Source organism: Phyllopteryx taeniolatus, chromosome 6 (genome assembly GCF_024500385.1).
Source record: "Phyllopteryx taeniolatus isolate TA_2022b chromosome 6, UOR_Ptae_1.2, whole genome shotgun sequence".
Classification (NCBI taxonomy): Eukaryota; Metazoa; Chordata; class Actinopteri; order Syngnathiformes; family Syngnathidae; genus Phyllopteryx; species Phyllopteryx taeniolatus.
The window spans coordinates 27,447,209-27,460,013 of NC_084507.1; positions in this window are offsets into that span (position 1 = coordinate 27,447,209).

The window sequence follows — 12,805 nt, forward strand, 5'->3', positions numbered from 1 at the left end:
CTGCTGGTCACTTTTAATATTACAGTTGATTCACTGTATATTACAGTACACAAACGTCGCAGCAGACCCTGCAACATGACTGCACGGGTACACGTACATCGCAATGACGATGCTCAAACAATATATCATGTCTCCTAAGTCATTGCTCGTTACGTAACATTCTCAGAACTTTATGGAGCCTCATAATCGTTGAACTTAAAGTCATGTGACCAGGCCTGCTCTTCACACTTCATCGCCGTTGCCTCGAAGCTCTGAACTCTTAAGAAACGAAATGTATGCAGCGATACCTGTCAAGGCATTGCCTCTTGAGTTATTTGACACTGAGCCAAGGGACGCGTGATATTATCTGCTTACTCTCAATAGGGAGACATTTATTGTTCAGCAGGTGATGTGCCAGCCCTACAAAAAGTCAGAAATGTCAGTGGCTTTTTTTCACGCTGTTTTCCAGGGACGGCCATAAAGACAACTGCATGAATGCCTGGATGGGAGTTAACAGTAAATACATTCAATTCTAACCAAATGGACTTCCACAGCCTCCTCTTCCTTCTCCGTTTGAATTGCTCTTTCGTTCTCTGTCACTTCTCCACATTCTCACAGCAATAAGTGATGGCTCTACTGACAGTTCTATCTTCTTTTTTTTTTGACACGTGGGAATTGAAAGTGGGCGGTTTGATGCCATCCAGCGAGATCTGGCTTCGGTTAAGTCTCCGGCACCTTTAATGAGGACCGGCAGTCACTCGTCTACAATACAGAACTGTAATCCCATATAATTACGTGAGTTCTTATTAAAAGTAAAGTCTTTCCGATAAAGAAGAAGCAGTGGAACTGTGTTTTTTTCTGACACGTTCACTACCTTGGTGAAAGGGCGCTGTCCCAGTACCTTTGTCCATGTAGCGTAGCCATGTAAGGAATGATCCCGCTACAGCTGCACATAAAACTTATTAAATGTTAAATATTTTATTCAGTGGTGGGCTGTGCAATTGGTTTCCTGGGCCATCAGTGGCGCTTTACCCGACTCAATCCACTTCTTAAAAACATCCCTTTTCTTTCTAATAACATGACACAAATATCAAAATAATAAATGAAAAGCATTATACCCACGAGAGATGCAGATTATATCATATCCGATTCTGTTCAGTCAGCAACTGTGTTATACCATCCATCCATTTTCTGAGCCGCTTCTCCTCACTAGGGTCGCGGGCGTGCTGGAGCCTATCCCAGCTGTCATCAGGCAGGAGGCGGGGTACACCCTGAACTGGTTGCCAGCCAATCGCAGGGCACACAGAAAATAACAACCATTCGCACTCACAGTCATGCCTACGGGCAATTTAGAGTCTCCAATTAATGCATGTTTTTGGGATGTGGGAGGAAACCGGAGTGCCCGGAGAAAACCCACGCAGGCACGGGGAGAACATGCAAACTCCACACAGGCGGGGACGGGGATTGAACCCCGCACCTCAGAACTGTGAGGCTGACGCTCTAACCAGTCGCCCACCGTGCCGCCCTGTGTTATACCATATAACCTAAATGTATCATTTGGTTGGCAGTAGCGCAATGTGTATCGGCCTTGCGTCAGTGATGTAAATGTCAATTTTGCATTGATATCTTTAGTCCCAACATGAAAGGGGTGGCAATAGAATTGTTAACATGTACTATCAAATAAAGTGGGCATTCAGTGTTAATAGGCACTCCATCTTTCAATTTAGAAGCGGACAGATTGGTTTCATCCCACGGAATGAGTTTGACTTAATGCTGATGTGCACATTTCACAGCGCGACGTATCACGGTGCGAGGTGAAGCCCTCCCACAGGATGAAGAGCACAGTTACAGAAATGGAATTCTGATATAGCAACTGCTTCCAAGACAACCCCATTTTCCCATCCTTTGATTTCGGCGCTTCACCGAGCTCCTCTAACTCGCGTCTTCATCCTCAGTTTGAATTGAACTTTGCCTCAGTTGTTTGGAAACCTCTCCAAGGCACTTATCCTTTTCTTCATCTCACTGTGGCGTCTTGTTCTTTTTTTTTTATTATCTGAGGCTTTACCAGTCCTGCTTAGTCGATGGACTTCTTTCACCTGTCTGACCCATCTTTCTTTTTCACTCTGTTTGTCAGCGCCTACATTGGCATTTATCTTAAAAATCTGAACAAGTAAAAAAAAAAAAAAAAAATATATATATATATATATATATATATATTAAAATCTTCCCAATGTAAATGCCACTTGCACCAGGGGGATTTTTCCCTATCAAAGCCATTTTCACAATGAAATTTGTTTTTTGTTGCATTGCAGGGAATGGTCTCCAACAGTGTGTGCATAATTGACGTGATACTTTCCTGTGTGTAGCCTCCCTCCACCTTGTCCCGTCATGCGAGAAACATTTGAGTTTGTTCAGGTAACAGCTCTATTTACACTCCTTGTTACGTCCAACTCATTTCACATGTGTCCTGACAGCGAGCCCCATTTTGCACTGTAACTATGAATTAGCGTAGGTGCCAGGTAACCCTGACAAACAAGCGACAAGGAACATTCATGACAGTGGCTGCATGAGAGCAAAAGTGACATTCGATGTATTTAAAAAAAAAATACAATAAAAATAAAACACACACGCACTTCTGTTGTTTTCTTGTATCAACTACATTAAGGTCCAACTGATTTGTTCGGAATTGGGAAACTGTTTTCTTTAATAAGAAATCAGGGAAATTATTTGTTCATTGCTCAAACTTACACTGTCCTCAAACCTTTATTAACCATCCGGGCAGTAACATAACATTCTTAACTACCGTAAAAGTGTAAAAATAAGTTCATCACTGTTTACAGTAAAACCTAAAACTATAAAACACTAAGTTGTGTTCGCCTCCAACAGCTAACACTTTTGTTCGTAGAAGTGTAAAATCAAGTTAACCATTGTAAAATGCTTTGAATATAAGTATACCGTACATTTATGAAAACTTAGAGCATTCTTATTTTTCTCCCACTTTCCTATTCTCTTAACACCCCTCGTTGAGGCTGCACAAAGCCATAGAAAAAGCCACACAAAGCCAAAGAAAAAGCTAAAAACACAGTTAAACCTTTCATGTTACATTCAAAGTTCATTTGGATTCTGAAACATATGACGTCAAGGGATATTTCATGTTAGACTGAATGACAGTACCATTTTTACCATGGCATAAAATGAATGACAAGTGATTGATTTTGAGTTTCTGCATCAGCACAACACCACAGTCACTGATATAAACACAATGACAGGAATTGTCTTTGAGTGGGTCAAGGGTCATAACGCGACTCACGCCACACTTTTTTTTACATCGCAGACTTGGAAGTGAAAGACAAACTTTGAGAAACTTCTTTTCTGACTCACCTTGTGCACCTCAACTCCAACCCATGAATAACAAATACTCAGCATTAAAATAAATCTTATTCTGTGACTGACTTTGATCTTCGCACATATATATATATATATTTTTTTTTTTCTTTTTTGTCTTAACGGCGTCTCTTGTGATATTTTTGCAAGCTTCCTCCAGCGGGGCGTAAAATCACAGAAGCTAATCAAGTGCCGGGCCCAGACAAATCACGCTTGCGTGACTAATTGTCAGTTGAGGCTGCTGAACCTGTGCCCGTTAATGCTGAACACTGCTGAGAAAGAAACAAACAAAAAAAGGACTCGCAGATGCAAACAACATCTTGAGAGCGACGCTGTGAGTCCGCCATTCTGTCGCTACAGTAAATAAAAATCTGTCAGTCACAGCATTGATGCCTGCGGGACATCGTCTGTTTAAAACGTATGAGCACTGCAATGTGTTTATTTTTTTTGTTTTTTTTACCTTGGCAAGCATCAGTGACTTTACAATCAGAGGTGCTGCCACATTGTTTGGGTGATGAACTATGCGTGTGACTAATTGAGTTTTTTTTTTTGTTGCAAAAACCATCCAACTGTCTCAAACGAATGCTCTATTTATTGCGATCTAATTAATTGATTTCTTGAGGTGTTTACACTTGTAAGAAGATTTATCAAGGACATTGAGCTGCGGTTTATGGGTAAATAATATTTTTTTTTTAAAAAAGGAGTGCAGAGAGGTGCTACAACATCATCACACAAATTACATGGTTCTAATTTCCTCTAAGTGATTGGCCAGTGCTGCTGAGTTGTCAGCGCACTGATCACTATTGATCAATGACTTGGCACACTCATTAAACACTCACAATGAAAATTCAGGCGGTGAGAGCTGTTTCTATGGTTCCGTTTACCTCGTTGAACCCACGAAAGAGTTCAATCATCCGTAAAACCACTCAGTATAATGCACTGCAGTTCTATTGCTGCAGAAAAATATCCATATTTTTAAATGAATACCTTACTTAAATCCAATCAAAATTTCAGGACACACCCACACAGCCCCTAGCACAAAAAACAAAAACAAAAATAACATGAGAAACTACTGTTTTCTCATGTAAACGGTACCGAAGAGAGCTAACAAGAAATTAGACAGACACATACTAAAGAACCTATCCCAAAACTGCAATACTAGTATTATGACAAAAGTTTATTTGTATACATTCCGCAACTGAATCCCCACGTATTAATATAAAACATTCTTTATATTTTAAAAAAAAAAAAAAAAAGGGGGGGGTGGGAAACAGCACCATGGGTGTATGAGTTGTCACTGCTGGTGTGATTGAAATCGTTAAAAACACGATGCAAATGTGTTCACATCCGTTTAGACACTGCTGTGTAGTGTCGTGATGATGGATATATGAAAAACACCGGCGCAAAGTTCATTATCTTTAACGTGAGTTCTGTTCTTTCAGGTTCTTCCCTTTGCCCACTGTTCTTGTGTGCAAGACACAGCATGGTCCACTTTGTTGTGTCCCACAGCCACATTGAGCCATTGAGTGCGTATTATTTTGTGTACTACAAGGGAAAAAAAAAGGGTTTTTTTTCATTAAAAAAGGGGAAAAGTGAACAAGAGTGTTTGAAAGTGTATGTTGGTGTTTTTCTCGGTGAGCTCCTGGCACCGCAATTGCAATTAATGGCTGTGCCTTGTTGACACTGCCCACTCCCACGCACGTCCACCCGCCCACACACCACTGCACGCAGCAAAGCCAGTCCAGTTTAACAATGTTGACTCCCAAAATGAATTCGGTTTCTAGCTGCACATTCTCTCCCAGGAAACGAAAAGGAGCTTGTTGTTTTTGTTTGCATGTGACGACTTCGGTTTTTTTGGGTTTTTTTCCATTCGGTCTACCAGCAGCAAATATTGATCAGGCATAACAACACGTCTTTCATTCATGAGGAACATGAATAAATTATACAAGTATTTAGTAGTCACAGGTGTCAAACTGGTGATCATTTTATGTGGCCCGCGAAAGCAAATCAAAATTGCTCATTGTGTTCTGGTGTAATACCATTGAGATATTTGCAAGCATTTTTTTGTTACCAATCCCCCTTTGAAAAGAAATGTAATAGTTGAAAAACGTGTTTTTATAGGCTTATGGTAATCTTTCATTTATATGGGTTCACAGTTACAGCGACCCTCCGAGGGAAGTCATAACTATGATGTGGCCCTTGACAGAAAATGATTTTGACACCCCTGCCATAGGGGATCGGTGCACTGCCAAATTGCCAATATATCGGTTTTGGTGTCACAGCAATGCACTTTTGATCTCTTCTACCAACCAGCATGCCAAAGTGGACTTCAGCTGCTTTAGTGCAGTCTAAGCACAACATTAAACCCCAATTAACCATTCAGACACTGCATATGGGTGATAATCTATCCATATGGGCTCTGTATGAAGCCATTAGTGGCTTATGATCCGCTCATCTGGCATAAACCAAGTGGATAACATTGGCAGGGCATCCCAGGGTGAGCTGGCCCTTTTAGTAAACTTAGTGTCCGCCAGGGGAGAATTAGTAAAGGATCACACTCACAAGCCAATCAGGACACAATATATCACTCAGGTTAAATGCCACGGTACAGTCACAGTCATGGTCTACTGTACAAAGTGTAAATAATGGCCTGTCTATGAGTTAAAGAATGACGACACACATCACAACTAAAGGTTAAACAGACCGTTTTTCTCGCCTGAGAAAGGGCGAACAAAATACACGTGAAGTGTAAGAAAAAAGCTCTTTTTTCCAGTTTCAGATACGAGACAGGTCAAGGAAGTAAATGTCAAGATATGCGTTGCTTTTCTTTGACCTTTTCCAAGCTTCGTATGAAGCACACACCAGACCATTTAAGAAAAGCTCATGGCAGGCGCGAGCTGTTGATAGCAGACGGAAAACACATCCTCGAAACGGTAATAGCAGAAACTCGCAAATGAAATATGACGAGCGTTCGAGCCCAGGGAGTGCACACTATTGCATTATTCAAGATCAATTAACAAAAACATTCCATGGTGCTGGTTGACTTCCAACTGGTTCAAATTTCTGTGAATTGATTTGTTGCCATCATAGGTTCTTCATTAACTGTACAGACAACATTAGAACGGTTTAATATTCTTAAATGTGATACACTATAACTCGTATCAATATTAGTAACTCTAACCTTGTCCCTCCATTTTTAAGCAAAGAATGCACATACATTTATAACCCAAAATAATAACTGTTAGACACGTCATTGACGACTGGCAAAAAACAAACAAAAGCAAAACAAAGACAGGTGATTTCCAAGACGAATGAGAGAGGCTATCTACGTTAAGGTTTGAAAACCATCTCTAAAGCATCTCCAACATACAACGCCGTCCTTTGAGCCCATCCAAAGAGACTCAATTCATTTAGCCTCAAACAAATAACAAACAAACAAACAACACAGCCACTTTTGGCTTTCAGCTGCCTATACCACTGAAAGGAATCTTTACAAACGGCGTTTCCTCCCAAAAGACTGCTGTTGGCAGGCAGAGGCCTCTCTTCAACGCATCTTAACGACTGTTATTTTGCATCCAAAGAGTGATACCAATCATAGTTGGGGGGCGGGTGGGGTGAGGGGTTTTAACTTAGGAAATACATTCTTGGGTTTTCTACACCAACACTCAGGCTATAGTAAGTAACCAATGTTTGAGGCACTAGCATTATGCTATACTGTGATATGTCTGTTGACCTTTGACCTTGCCCATCTATCTGTTTTCAAAATTCAAATATGGCTTTTTAGCAGAAAGGTTTGTCCACGCCCGAGCTAGAGTAAATGTAATCATGCTCGTTACCACTTTGACTAGGGGATATACTGAAACCCGTGATCCCAAAACTGGGTGATTTCTACTACGTTGTTCCACGTGGATGTTAAGTCTGCTGTAATTAGTTATCCTTTGTGTATTTTGACTGACGAATGTCATAGACCTTTTAATAAGACACATTGGAACAGTTTTGAATGTTAAAAAAAACATGTCCTTTTTTAAACAGTTTGCTTTGTGTTATTTCCTCCCTTTCAGCGAGGCGGTGTAAATGCTTTCCTTTGGGCTGGTGAGCGATGTGTGTAATCATACTGCCTGTTTGGAATAATCAAGAGTGATTTTCCCCAAGGGGAGACAGAGCGCAGAAAGCAACTAACAAATAACACAACTAAAAACAGCATTTTGTATCCGTAGCGTACTGTACATCTTCTCACATGTCCTGTATTGAAAAAGGCAATAGGTGTGTTGAAAAGGGGAAACAGAGAAAGAAGTGGCTCAGAGAGATCTTATCAGGGATGCTGATCCTCTCCAGCGCTTCATTTGAGAACTAAAGAGAAATATAACCCCAGTAAGAAGCGTGTACTCCCACCCTGGTGTTGGAAATTAAAGGTAGCTCATTTCCGAGCTGCAGCGTAGCTCGTTTCATGTGAGCTGTCCCATTTGGACTATTGTGGCTGAGATTGAGTGTTGTGATCAGGCCTGTGTCAGCGTGTGGGTTTAACAACTATCAGGCCTACATTGCAGCGCCAAGATGTTAGAGGCCGAATTCAACGAGACACGTGAAGGGAGGCATCGGTTTGATAACTGACGCCACTGACCCACCCACCCCCACTGGCTGCCTTCGTCCTCATCGAGCATGCAATAAAAAGGCCAGACGTCACCGGGCACTGTTGCTTCTTAGTCTCCGATCGCTGCGTTTGCATCTCTAATCGACAATTTTTGGCTGTTTCCTGCACGAGTAATCAGATCTAAGACATTATGGTCATTAAATTAGTGACATCAAATGGCCTAAAAGAAAAGCTGGCAGAATACACCGGGAATGACTAAACAGAACTGAGCACAGCAGACAGAAACGGAAAGGAAGTAATCACAGGGCACGACAAAGGTGGAGAGCCAATTATTGCAGGTGCAGTACGAACAAGGCAGGTGGGGGCGGAGGGGGGCGGAGTGGGGGGGGGGCGGGTATGCGGGATCCATCCATCCATTTTCTGAGCCGCTTATCCTCACAAAGGTCGCGGGAGTGCTGGAGCCTATCCCAGCTATCAACGGGCAGGAGGTGGGGTACACACTGAACTGGTTGCCGGCCAATCGCAGTGCGGGATACAGTGCAATTACAAAATAAACTACGAGGCAAATTGAAGTCCTAAATACTGACGACACATTTGGTAATTATTATTATCTGCAGACCAGAAAGAAACGGGACAGATACCTTCACAGCTTGTGCCATTATTTGTTACAATGTGAATGTGCCATGATTATGCAAATTATTGCCGCATGTAGGGACTGCATGGATAAAGGACATACCCCCCTCCCCCCATATATTATTTTACCAATAATATATATTGTTTCATATATCAATGCTAGGTACATATAGTGACAGGCAGAATATTTAAATGTTCTCCCATTAAACAGGAGAAGGTACAACATTTACTTGTGTATTAATGGATGGATGAATGGCACAACCATTGGCTTCAGGATCTATTCACAGTGTCACTGTGCATTTAAAACACTCATTCAATTCAATGTTGTCCATAACGTACGCTATAATATTACACAACCCTGACATTAGCAAACCGCTCACCCATACGACGCCGTACACGCTCTTCTCTTTACAGTGAAAACTGGGAGAAGAGAACAAGTGACTTTCGAGACAAAGTGCCAGACGCCTTCGAATGTGAGCATTTGCTCACTCGAAGTCGGTAACGATGACGAACTGCATTCAGGTCGAGACCCCGATGAGGACGACAAGCGTGCAGATGAGCTTCCCTGTGACGGTTCCTAACAGTGTGTGCTCAAATTCTTCGGTTACGCAAACCGATTGCTGCAGCCGCTGTCCGGGTGAGCTGGTGTCAGGTGATCTTGGAGGTGCCGGGTGCGAAGGCATGGTTACACGTGGTCTGCGGTTCTGAGGCGGCATTGTGCTGCGTGATAAAACTAGACATTTTAGAGCGGCCTTTTATTGTGGGCAGCCTAAGTGTGGCAATCATGCTGTCTAATCTCCATCTTGACATGCCAGACCTGTGAGGTGGATGTATTATCTTGGCAGAGAAAGGCTCAGAAACAAAGATTTGTACAGATTTGTGGAAAACCATTTGAAAGAAATACGTCTTTTTATGTACAAAGAAAGTATCGGTTCGGGTAACGAAAAAATGGGAACATCGACCGCTGGATGCTTTAAACTCCTATGAAGAGCCCAATTTGCGCCCAGTTGTGGCTTTTCATTGTATGACGACACAAAGGTGGACAACAATAACGAGTCGAGAAATTGTGCTTTCTGTTCTGGAGGTTGCGTCATGCTTTTGCCGGTGGTCGCCTCACGGTCACATCGCAGAGTGACAGTATTACTCACATACAGTAGCTACACACCTACTATACCTTTGGTAATTCATTTTCCTTCCACTCAAATGAACAATTACTACAACTGCAGTAGACTGAAAACTATTACAGAGCATCTAAAACCACAACGACTGTAATCTTGAACTTCGATGTTGTAGATGTTGCTGTTGAATTAGTTGAGCGACGTTTCATGTGTCTGAACAGCTGCAGCATCGATTAAATATTGACTCATATGGGCCATTCAGAGTGTCTGTTTTCTGTGAGTATTGGATGCCAAGCCAATAACTCGCACACCAGGTACAGCACAGGAAGAAACAACACAATCATTCACAAGCTTCGAATCACAATCCACCGTGACGATTGTTGCTCTATTATTGGCTTTGAAAACCTTGTTAAATATTTCATCAGGCTTGCTAGTGGCAGCTAATTTCATTACTCCTGTGTGTCAGTCAGGTAATTTCATGGAGGTGACTGCCAAGTGACACCGCACGCACTAATGGCTCCACTAACACAGGCCATGGGCCGTGCGCAGGCAGCCCCAGCTTTTAAAGGCGGCACGAAAGAGGAATGGCTCAATAAAGAAGTGTGGAATTGAGCTGTAACCACATTGAGAGATTAGTGGACTAATACTAACGGACTCACAAAATGTTTGAAGATGGGTGGCAGGTGCAAACAAGCATGAACGGGAACTTCAGGTAAGTGCTATTGTGCCAACATGCGCCATTCCAATAGGTTTGACCAACTGTATTACGAACGATATGGCTAGAGAGACCTTAGAGATTTAACCAGTAGCCCATTGGTCGTATGCTCAATATAAAACTGTCACGCAGTCAAGCGCAAGACGCCAGGATCTGCAACCGGCAGCGTGAGCTTTGACAAGAACGAAGCAGTCGACGATTGTATGCGTATGTGCTTATTCACCACCTGAAAAACAAACGGGAACCGCAGTCCTGCTAATAGCCACTTAACTCCGAGCGCAACCGTGTCAGTAAAAACACAACATCAACAAAAAGCTCAACTCATGAAAATAAATCGATACGTGTGGTGCATGATGGGAGGGCACGATAACAGGGTTGGACTGGCAATCGGGCACGCCGGCCATTTGCCTGATGGGCCGATCCAATGCTGTTAATTTGTTTTTAGCCTGACACAAAGGCATCTTTTTGTTGTTATTTTGCTTGCCATCATGCATAACTATGAGACCTTTAATGTAAAAAAAAAATGGGCTCCTGAAAAGAGCTGACGAGCTAGTACCCAATGAAATAAGATGAAACCGCTCCAAGCATGAGTGGGGTACTTTGAATGGTTTTGAATGTTCCAAAGATTTGTATTTTCAATTTCTTTTCTATATTTCCACTTTATAAATTCAAATTCTCCGTCTCTTCCTGTTTAGTCAAAACATGCTGTTTACGTGGCAATTAAGGAGAGAGAAGCGAGACTACATACAGACGCTTTCCAAAAAATGTGAATATCGTGGAAAAGTTTGTTTATTTACATAATTCCATTCAAAAAATTAAACTTTCATAGGTTATAGATTCAAGGCCCACAATTTAAACAATTTCAAGTATCTTATTTGTTTATTTTTACATAATTTGGGCTTCCAGCTCATAAAACCCACAAAATCAGGAATTTAAAAAAATGTAATACTGTGAGGAAATCTGCCCAAATTTTGCAGGCCATAAATGTTTTAAACTGAGTGTTACACACTAATCATCTACTAAACTCAAAGCACCTGCACAGGTTTCCCGAGGTGTCATTAACTTGATTCAGTTTGGGTTCAAATGTGTCAGTTGGGTGCAATATGGGGAAGACTGCAGACTTGACAACTGGCCTGAAGACCATCATCGATACCCTCCATAGGATGGGTAAGCCACAAAATGTCATAGCTAAGGAGGCTTGCTGTTCACAGAGTGCTGTGTCCAAGCATATTAATGGAAGGAAACATTTGTGACAGGAGAAGATGCACCAGCAAAACAGATGATAGCGGGCTTCAGTGGATGATCAAACAGAGAAGAGAAGGAGAAGACGGACTTCCAACAGGACCTGGCCCATGCCCATACTGCCAGAAGCACTAAAACCTGGTTTGATGCCCATTTCATCACAGTGCTTGACTGGCCAGCCAACTTGCCGGATCTAAACCCCATTGAGAATCTATGGGGTATTATCAAGAGGAAAACGAGGGGCACCAGACCCAAAAACAAAGAAGAACTGACAGCAAGCATCAAGGGAATCTGGGCTTCCATAACTCCCAGGCAATGCCACAGGGTGATTGTCTCAATGCCACGGCGCATCCAGGCAGTGATTCAAGCAAAGGGATTCCCAACCAAGGATTGAAGATTAACATATTGTTTTGAAAGTACCATATTTTGATTGATTTAATGTGACCCTAATTTCTTTCTTTTTTTTCTGCAAAAAGTGAGAAGTAAATGGTAATTTCTTTACAGTATTCAAATTTTTTTGAATTCCTGATTTCGTGGGTTTTATGAGCTGGAACCCCAAATTATGTAAAAATAAACAAATAAATACTTGCAATTGTTTAAATTGTAGGCCCTGAATCTATAATCTACGAAAGTTTAACTTTTTGAATGGAATTATGGAAATGTGGGATGACCGCATTGTGGTCCCAAAAACTGAAAATAAATTCCACTTAATGAGGAGGAAACCCCCCCCCATTGAGAACTATAATCATCACACAGGCATGCAAAGGAGGGATTCAGAGCGAAAGAGATGCGCAAAGAGTGCTGCACCGCTTGCGCGTTGTCACGGCGAAGCAGCCGCCGCTTGTCCTGCCACAACTCGACCTCTTCTCGCGCACTGAACAAAGCTGCAAATGCCGCAGTATCGCTGATTGATTGATTGATTGATTGATCATCTTGCCCACATTGAAGGGGAAAAACTCATAGTTTGTGATAAAGTCCTCCTGGCAATTTTATGACACGCTTCGTACATGTGACTTCTTAGTTATGTTATTATATAGTGTCGTGTGTACAATTTTGAGGGGCGTGGAAAAAAATTTTTTGGGTAACATTACAAAATGTGGAAAAAGCGAAGCACTGCGAACACTTATCGAGCACTAAGAGCTA